The following is a 9613-nucleotide window of genomic DNA, read 5'->3' on the forward strand; positions in this document are numbered from 1 at the left end:
TTTTTAGAACTCACCTATGTATTCTAAATGGCTATTTTAATTTTCCCAGCCCTATCTGATGGCATATTACCATGCTACATTAGACAATTGTATACACCAACAACTTGCATAAACACATTCACCCAATCAGAGTTATTTTCCCTTAAAAATCTTATATAGCAATGATCTGGTTTATGTCAGGCTCAGCCTGTGGTCATCTGCACGAGGTCATTTCTTTCATTTGCCAAATGTCATTGAGATCCTTCTATGGCCAGGCCCTGAGCCAGGTCTGAGGATTCAAAAGTAACAAGAGGGATGAGCGTTACAATGAGGAGCATGGTGGGATCTAGCTTACTAGATCTTGGTCAGGCAAGGTTCCCCTGAGAAAATGATATTTAATCTGAGGCTTAAAGAGTGCACAGGATTTAACCAGGCAAAGAAGCAGAGGAAGAACATATGGAGCAGAGGCACAGCAGGGAACGTCCACAGCCAGACCACCGAGTGGAGAGGAGAGTTGTTCTGAGTGAGGCTTACACGTAGATGAGAGCCAATGCTGCAGGGCCTTCAGGACACACTAGGACTCCTGTATTTCATTGCTTTTCTAATGAAAGGTTTAAATAGGGAAGTGACTTAAGCACATCTGCATTTTAGAAAGACAACCTGGATGCAGGGTGGAGAATGAATTCAAGGAGAGTAAGAAAGTTTGCAAGCAGAATAATAACCAAGTTTTTGGAGTAGTCCATGTGAAATAATTAGGTCTACATGAAAAAATGACATTATCAGACTTGGGAGGTGGCTGTGGATGGAAACAAAATGAATGGATTCAGGAGACATCTAGGAAACAAAAACACTAGGGGTTGGCCACTGATTTTGGTGTGGAATATGAGAGTAAGGGAGAAGTCAAGAGTGACTTCCAAGACTCTGAGCTTGAGCCATGAGGTGCTCAGAGATGCGATATATGAGCTAGAAATCACTAGAGGCCAGATTCAGAGGGATGGAGATTGGAGGTTTACTCTAAGTTCCCATTGTGGATGTTTGGAGGTTGAGATGGTTATGACATACCTAAGCAGAAACATCAAATACAGAGTTGATATATGGAGCTGGGACTCAGGAGGGACGTTCGAGCAGAAAAGTTATATTTCGGGATCACACATAGATGGTAATTAAAATCATACAAGTGAGTATCTAAAAGTGAGTGAAAATAAGTATAAAAAGGTCTAGATTCTGAGGAATTTCAAAGTGTAACAGACTGAGGTTGGGCCAAGGGGAGAAGCAACTGAGTGATGATTAAATGTTTAATGGTATTTGAGAACATGATAGGAAAGGAGTGAAGATATATAGAATTTAACTTGGTGATCCTTGCTCACTGTAAAAATCTTAACCATTCTATTACATTTCTAATGTATTCTATTGAACAGAGCTATATCCTTTTCTATTTTTTAATATACTGGTCTGATTGTCCTTGGTGGGACACAAGTTCCCAGTTCAAAATGGTCACAGGTGCTCTTGCTGTATTAGACATATAAACTGCCCTCTCAGGACTGAGTGAACTGCTCAGAGGCCTTTGAGCCAAATCAAGGTCCTTCTTCATTTGAAACTGGCCTCCATCTGTCAGAGTCCTCCTCCCAGGGAAGGGTGGGGATCGATGTGCATTCTCAGAGTCACCATTCTACGAAGACTTTAGGAAGATGTCTATATCAGCCAGTGGGGTCCAGGCAGGCACCTCATTTTAAGTCAACAAGACATATCGCTGAAATTTAAGGATTTTTGCCTTTACCTGGGAATTCTCATATAGTGCAGTTTGTTAGATTGGTGCTAAATGAAGTTGCTTTTGGATAGTTTGCAAAAGCACCAATGGAAAGTACATGCTGTTAAGGTCAAACTAGTAGAAAAAAAGATACGTAATGAATGCTAAGACGTGGACCTGCACTCCCTATGATGGATAGCAGAGGGACAAAAAGAGATGGCAATTCAGTTCTGAACAATCCATTTTGGTGAATGCAGCTTCTTGGATTCATTTGATCAATCATTTATTCAACAAATAGTGATTGAGTGACTATTGTATACGAGGCAATTTTCTGAACACTGAGGAACAGCAACAGGGAAGCAGATAAGAATTTACACTCTAGTGGTAGGGACACTCTAAAAAAGCAAAGGACACATCAGCTAATGAGAGGTGCTGAGGAAAACAAAATCAAGTGAAGGGATTGTGAATAACTTAGGAGAGACTTCAATTCTGGTTTAAGAATTACCATATACATACAATTATATAATTTATTTGATTAAAATACTTAACAAGGGAAGATGGTCTGTTTTAATGGCAGAGTCCCATCATAGAAAGGGTTTGAATTCCATTCTGACCATTTGCTCAACATACGCTTTTAGAAAACTTGTTTAATATCTCTGAGTATGGTCAACGTGTTCAAGCCCCTGAGTTTTAGCCTCTGCATATGGAAAGTAGGGCTAGGGCATCAGTTAAATCTTATCCACTACCTAGCATAGTCCACTATACTATTTCCTCCCTTCCCTTCCCCATGTGACACCCTTAGCTGACCCTGAACCTCTGGGTTTAGATTGAGCTAAAGTTCTGCCTGCGATCTCTCTCCCACACAGCACACCTTCCTAATTTCTAAAATCACAATCCTAGACACAAGACTATTTCTTTTACTGAAAAAAAACTTTGGAATTGCAGATATATTTTGAGATGCTAGAATAAAGTTAGAAATTTCAGCTTGAGTAAAGGACTAATGGTCATTCCACAGAATTTAGTGTAAAACTGAGAAGCACAGGTGTTTCTAATAGTTTTCTTTCTTACAAGATGCCACTAACCCACCCTCATTAAAATAAATCCTTTTCATTGTTGCATTTCTGGCATTGACAAGAGTTGTTCTAATCATTTCGCACTCTCTTGTTCAACCTGCCACTGTTTATTAGTTAAGATGTAGATTCAAGCTGCTATAACTTAGACCACAAGTGCAGGACTTAATATGAAAGTTGATTTTCCCCTTATTATTCCAGGACAAGTATGGCAATTCCAGTTTTGATCCCAAGCTATTTTTGTTACTCTATCAATATTACATTGTTCCTGTCATCTGCACCACTCTGTTGGTGTTGCAGTTGTGGGAAGGGGATATAGGAAGGGAACAGCACATCCATTTCTTTATAGGGACAATCTGGAGGTTGTGCACATTACTTCCACTCATATCCCATTGGCCAGAAATTAGTCACAAGATCATAACAAATTCCAATTGCTATTTAGTACACAGAACAAGAGAAGAAAGAATACAGAGACAGACCAAGATGATGGCATAAGACACTACAAGGTGCCATTTCCAACAGAATTTTTGAACAACAGGCAAGATCTGGCAGAGCTGCCATCCTTAAAAATCCAGCAAACAATTAAAGGTTTGCAGTGACTGGGCAAGTGCCAAATCAAGAAAGCACAAGTTTAAAACTGGTAGGAGAACCTCATGGCACCCTTCCTGGCCTCCCCCCACACCTTTCTCCATGCATGTACACCCAATGTGGGTCCCTGACCCTGTTCTGAAGGAAGCAGAGTCACCCCTGTGTGCATACTTGGGTACCTGTATGTTGGTGCCAGTCTACTGGGTGGTGGCCTTAAAAGCTGAATGAGGAAACTCCTCTCTGGCTCACCCACTCAGAACATGCCCTGCAGTCAGAAGCAGCTTGCAGACAGCTCAAGCAGTGTATGAAACAATGAAATCAAAGTGGTGCCGTGCAATGTATTACCTGCCATAAGTCATACATTAGAGCACCCTGGAGGGGGAGAAAGTCTATTTCATATGAAGTAGAGAGGGCATTTGAATTCCTGTAAATGATGGAATTCTAGAGCCCTGAGCAAGTACAAGCCCAGGACAAGACTCAGGCTCAGAAAAAAATGGAAAGGACTAGATGTTTCACATTTGCCTTGGGCTGATCATCTTGCTAGGAGGGCTCAGCTCTGAAGGAGAGCACCAGCCTGTGCACAGTCAACTTGAAAATACTTTAAAAGGTGTTTGTTTTGTTTTGTTTTGTTGCTGTGGTTTGTTTTTTTTTAGTTCCTGGCACTCAAGGAAATCTCTAACATATCACTGACTGGATACAAACTTAAGAGACAGACAACTCAGGGACTAAATTTCAAAGTTACACTTAAAATATTAACATGTACAGTGTACAACAACAACAAAAAAAATTGAAAGACAAACAAAGAAACAGGAAATGATGGCCTATCTAAAGGAAAAAGATAAAAATCCAGAATCCATCAATGAAAGAGACTAGACATTCCAAATACTTAAAAAAAAATGATCCTCAATTTGTTCAAGGAGATAAACAAAACACTGAAAAAGCACTATAGTATATCAGGAAAACAATGAATGAACAATACATGAGAATCTCAATAAACAGATGGAAATGTTTAAAAGGAACCAAACAAATACTGGAGTTGAAGACCACAATAACTGAAATGAAACATTTCTTGGAGAGGTTCAATAGCAGATTGGAGCATGCTAAAGAAAGAATCAGTGATCTTGAAGAGAAGACAATTGAAATGATTCAGGCTGAGGAACAGGAAAAAAAAACAGACAATAGAAAAAGTGAAGAAAAGCTTAAGAGATCTGTAAGACAACCTCAGGCATACCAATGTAAGCATTATGGAAGTCCCAGAAGAAGAAGAAAGAGAAAAGGGGGCAGAAGGAATATTCAGGCAATATACACATTCAAAAAATCCCAGCAGACCCCAAACAGGATAAACTCAAAGAGAACCATGCCCAGACATACAGCAGTCAAACTGTTGAATGACAAGGACATGGAGAGAGTTCTGAAATCTGCAAGAGAAAAGCAACATGTAATGTGCAAGAGAGTCCCAAATGATTAAGTGCCAATGTCTCATCAGAAACTGTAGAGGCAAGAGGCAGTGGGACAAAATATTTAAGGTGCTGAAAGAAAACAGTTGCCAACCAAAAATTTTATATCCAGTGAGATGTCTTTCAAAAATGAGGGAGAGATGAAGACATTCCCAGATAAACTGGCATTATAAATGCCAGTATTATTGTATTGTATTTTCTGGTACGTAACTCCATTTTTACTTCTTACTACTTCTAAATTGCAGATGCATAAAAAGCAATGAAAAACTTATGATTTTGCATGTACAATGTATGAAGATGTACCTTATAACAAGTACAACAATAAAGTGGGGGATCGAGGGGTTTAGGAATGGTGTGTGTGTATACTATTGAAGTTACGTTGGTATCAAATCAAATGTGATTGTTATAGATTTAGGTTGTTAAGTTTAACTACCAAGAAAATATATGGAAAAAATATACAGTTCACTACACTAATGACACCTCAGATGGTACACTAATATATATAGTGGTACATTAATATATATATAGTGCTCAACATCACTAGCCATTAGGGAAATGCAAATCAAAACCCCAATGAGATACCATTTCATATCCACTAGAATGACTACTATTTTAAAAATGGAAAATAACTAGTGTTGGAGAAGATGTGGAAAAATAGGAACACTTGTTCATTGTTGGTGGAAAGGAAGATGGTGCAGTCACTGTGGAAAACAGTTTGGCAGTTCCTCAGAAAGTATAGAATTATCTTATGACCCAGTAATCCCACTTCTAGGTATATATCCAAATAACTGAAAAGTAGGGATTCAAATAGATATTTGCACATAGATGTTCGTAGCAGTATTATTCTCAATTGCCAAAAAATGGAAGCAACCCAAATGTCATCAATAGATAAATAAACAAAATGTGGTATATACATTCAGCTCTAAAAAAGAATGAAATTGTGATACATGCAAAAACATGGATGAACCTTGAAGACATCATGTTGCATGAAATAAACCAGATACAAAAGAATATAGTATGATCTCACTGATATGAAAGAATTAGAATAAGTAAGTTGATAGAGTAAAAAACTAGAAACTGGGGTGGGGTAGGGAATGGAGAGTTAATACTTAAATGGTGAGTAGTTTCTGTTTGGTGTAATGGAAAAATTTGGTAATGGATGGTGGTAATGGTAGCATAACATTATTAATATAATTAATACCACGGAATTATATATTTGAATGTGGTTGAAAGGGGAAATTTTACATTGTATATATATTACTAGAATCAAATTTAAAAAAATATATAGAACTGTACAACAGAAATAGTGGACCCTAATATAAACTATGAACTATAGTTAATAGTGTAATTATAGTAATATTATTTCATCAATTGTAACAAATGTACCACCCTAATGCAAAGTGTTAATAAAAGGGGAAACTGTGTGTTGGAGGGTGGCGGGTACATTTCCTGCATGATTTTTCTGTAAACCTATATAACTTCTCTAATTAAAAAAAAAAATGGGCGGGGGGGGGAAGGGAAGAATGCAGAGACTACTCAGATTCTCAGCCTGAACAGCATAATATCATTAGGATAGACTAGCCCATTTAGGGGTAAAATATGCCCTTTGGACATTCCAAATTGTGGCTATAAAGAAAGACAAATACGTTTTAATTGAATTTTTACATACAAGTGTGCTAACTTTCAGACTAGTTACCTTTGGAAGTTTAGGTTTCACACTTTGAAAATTATTATTGTTCCAAATATCTCCGAATCTTCTCTTTAGTCACTGCCTTTGAGAAGGAGTTCTTATATCACATAAGGATATCAGTCTTATTACTTAATAGTTGCAGCTCACCAAAAACCATGCCACCAACCAAGTCATACCATTTCCCTTAGTCATCAGGCTTAGTTCCAAATTAGTTCTAAATTAGTTTTGACCATTTTCTAAAATCAAGGTCATTTAAAAATATAAATGTTTATAGGGTCATTCCTGGGGTGTTTTAAAACTATGCTGGGTAGGCTTTAAAAGCAATTCCAAAAGACATTCATGTAGAGCAACAAATCCTTGTTCAAGCAATGAATGACCTTTTATTAAAATCTTACTTCATATAATTTTTAGGATTGTGTTACCTGGCCATTTGTGAGGATGGGTACAGTGAATTCATCCTCACCTGCAACATGCTCTGTCAAATATCAAGGAGTCCTTCTTCCTCAGGCTCTTTCTTGTGATTTCCTCTGACATATCCTATAACCTTCCCATATATATTTTTATACTGTTTCCCAAACAGTTCGAAGTCTTTCATGTGATTGGGTCTTTGCTTCAGTTAACTCTGACCCTTCCCTCTGCCTGTCAAACTCCTACTTGTCATTAAACCTGTTGTTCAAAATTTCCTCCTCTCCCTCCCCTATTAGAGCTGATTACTCATCCCTCTATGTTCTCATAGCACTCTATGTATATCATACAAGTGTTTACTGTAACACATGGTCATTATTCATTTACCCATAATCCCTACCTGGGCACATGCATATGTGTGCATACACCCACTCTCACACCTCAAACACACCCTTACTAGAGAGGAGACGTCTTGGGTCTCATTCCGATGGCCTTATTCATCCTTGCATGCCCCCTAGTGCCTCCTACGTAGAGGCACTCAGCAATGTTGTTGGAATTTATTAAATAGGCGAACAAGGGAAAAATATCCTGTGGAAAATAAATCACTTCATATCTCTGCCCTCAGTTTCTCATCCTTATTTATAGTTCCCCTATAAAACCTGGGGAGTGACTTATATGTTCTTTTCCTGAACTGATTTGTGCAATATTCTGGGTCAAGATGGTAATTTTAATGGAGAAGGAATTAGCAAGTCCTAGGTGTAAAGTCTGGCCTGCTCAAAGAAAGCGGAGTAAAGGCTGCAACTTCTAGAGTCTGCCTCTAGATAGGACTAAATCTTCTGTTCCATTTTATAAATACTGTCTCTAAACATAAGACTTCAGTTTCATGTGTGAAGAGCTAGGATAGAGAGAGAAAGTGAGGTTTTACTCTTACCTGGATTGAAAGCACAGGCAAGAAAGAGATCCCCTCTCCCAAGAAACTCTAAGTTCTTGACTGCAACGCCTTATAAGACTATTAAGAATGAGAAAAGTTAGCACCACAAATCCCTGAAACTGTTAAAAATAGAAATGATAAAGGGAATACTTTAATTTTAAATTATTGGCTTACAATCTGATTTGAGGATACAGAGGATATTGTCACAAACACTTATGCAAAATAAGAAAATAAAAGGAAAAACTGTCACCAAATAACACCATTTTATGCAAATTTTAAATTTTCTCAACATGTCATTTAATAAAAGGCATGTCCTGGAATGCTTTTGCTTGGAAGACTATTTATGCACTCAAGTTGGGAAAGTATACTAAAAAAAAATCCCAGGTGACATATTTATCTAGAAAAACAAGACTAACTGAACAAGGACTTGCCAATCATTAAACTAGTTTATAAATTTTTCATAGGAAAAAAACAAAATAAACCACAGCATCTTTTTAAAGCAACCATATTGACTATCCATAGAATGCAGTATTTACCAACGTTTCTCAACGGAAAAGCTGTCTCATCACCAAAGCACAATCTATTATCACAATGATTCTCCTGGAGAGGAAGAAGGGGTCTGGGGAGCGGCTGGGGAGAAGGTAAACTTTACAGGAAGCAAAAGAAGCCCCCTTCCCCCCTTCCCTTTAGTTGTCGGCGAATGTCACTGAAGTGCTCAAGCCTCAACTGCAGGCGTTACTGACTTGAAATCACCCTGACTGAGCCCTGGTTCTTTTAGTACAAGGAGATCAAGAAGTTCATTTGTTGTTTACTCATTTGAGGTTCTCCCTCCTACATTCCACCTTCTCAAGTCGTAAAAAAAAAAAAAACAAAAAAACAAAAAAACACACACATACACACACAGCAGGAAACTCCGTGTTTTTACCTGTCTTTAATTTATGCAGTATTTTCAAATTGTGCCATCCCGGCAGGTGTGACCGCGCTTTTGCGGAGCCTCGGTGCTGTTTTACCTGCTCGAATCTGTCAAAAACCTATTTGTATGCGCCCGGCTAATGTGCTAGAAATAAAAGCCCCAACCTGTCAAGTAAACTGCACCTGTACGGAGCAGTTAAATTGTTCCATCTGCCATTATCCCGGGAGATCAAAGGCCCTCCCCGGGAGGGGTTCCCAAGGACCAAAGCAAAGGATGGAGCTACTTGTCTTGGAGTTTTAAAAGAAGAGGACGACGGAGAGGAGAGTGGAGAGGGGGGTTAGAAACCCGGAGAAAAGAATCCCTCCAGCCCTGGCCTTGCTCGGCTACCTGAAGGAGCTTTTGTTTGACCCAGGCGCGCCAGGAGCAAATTCTTTCACATTAAGAACCGCAGGGGAAGACATTCATTCACTCCTTTTTTTTGGTGACGTAGTTGGGGCATTCATGTGTTTTTAACCTTGAATAATTTTTGTCTCTAAGCTCCAAACAAGTTTTATCCTGTCCACAGGTCAGTTTTGTTACAGAGGCCAATTAGCAGTGCTACCTTCGCCTGCGGCAAAAAGCCAAGTAATGGCCGGGCAAGCCCTATGGAGAGGTGATGAATAACTCCGGAGAGCTGTAATTTGAAAGGGGGGCCTTTGAAGCATTTACCTTCCACGGGACGCCATTGTCACTGCAGGGTGTTTGATCTTAAAATAATTTACTTAATGATCTCACTATGGGAGCAATTGGCAGAGCAAGATTAGGCTGTAAGGCCTAATGGACATGGGAAAAGT

This window comes from Choloepus didactylus, chromosome 5 (genome assembly GCF_015220235.1).
Source record: "Choloepus didactylus isolate mChoDid1 chromosome 5, mChoDid1.pri, whole genome shotgun sequence".
NCBI classification, from domain to species: domain Eukaryota; kingdom Metazoa; phylum Chordata; class Mammalia; order Pilosa; family Megalonychidae; genus Choloepus; species Choloepus didactylus.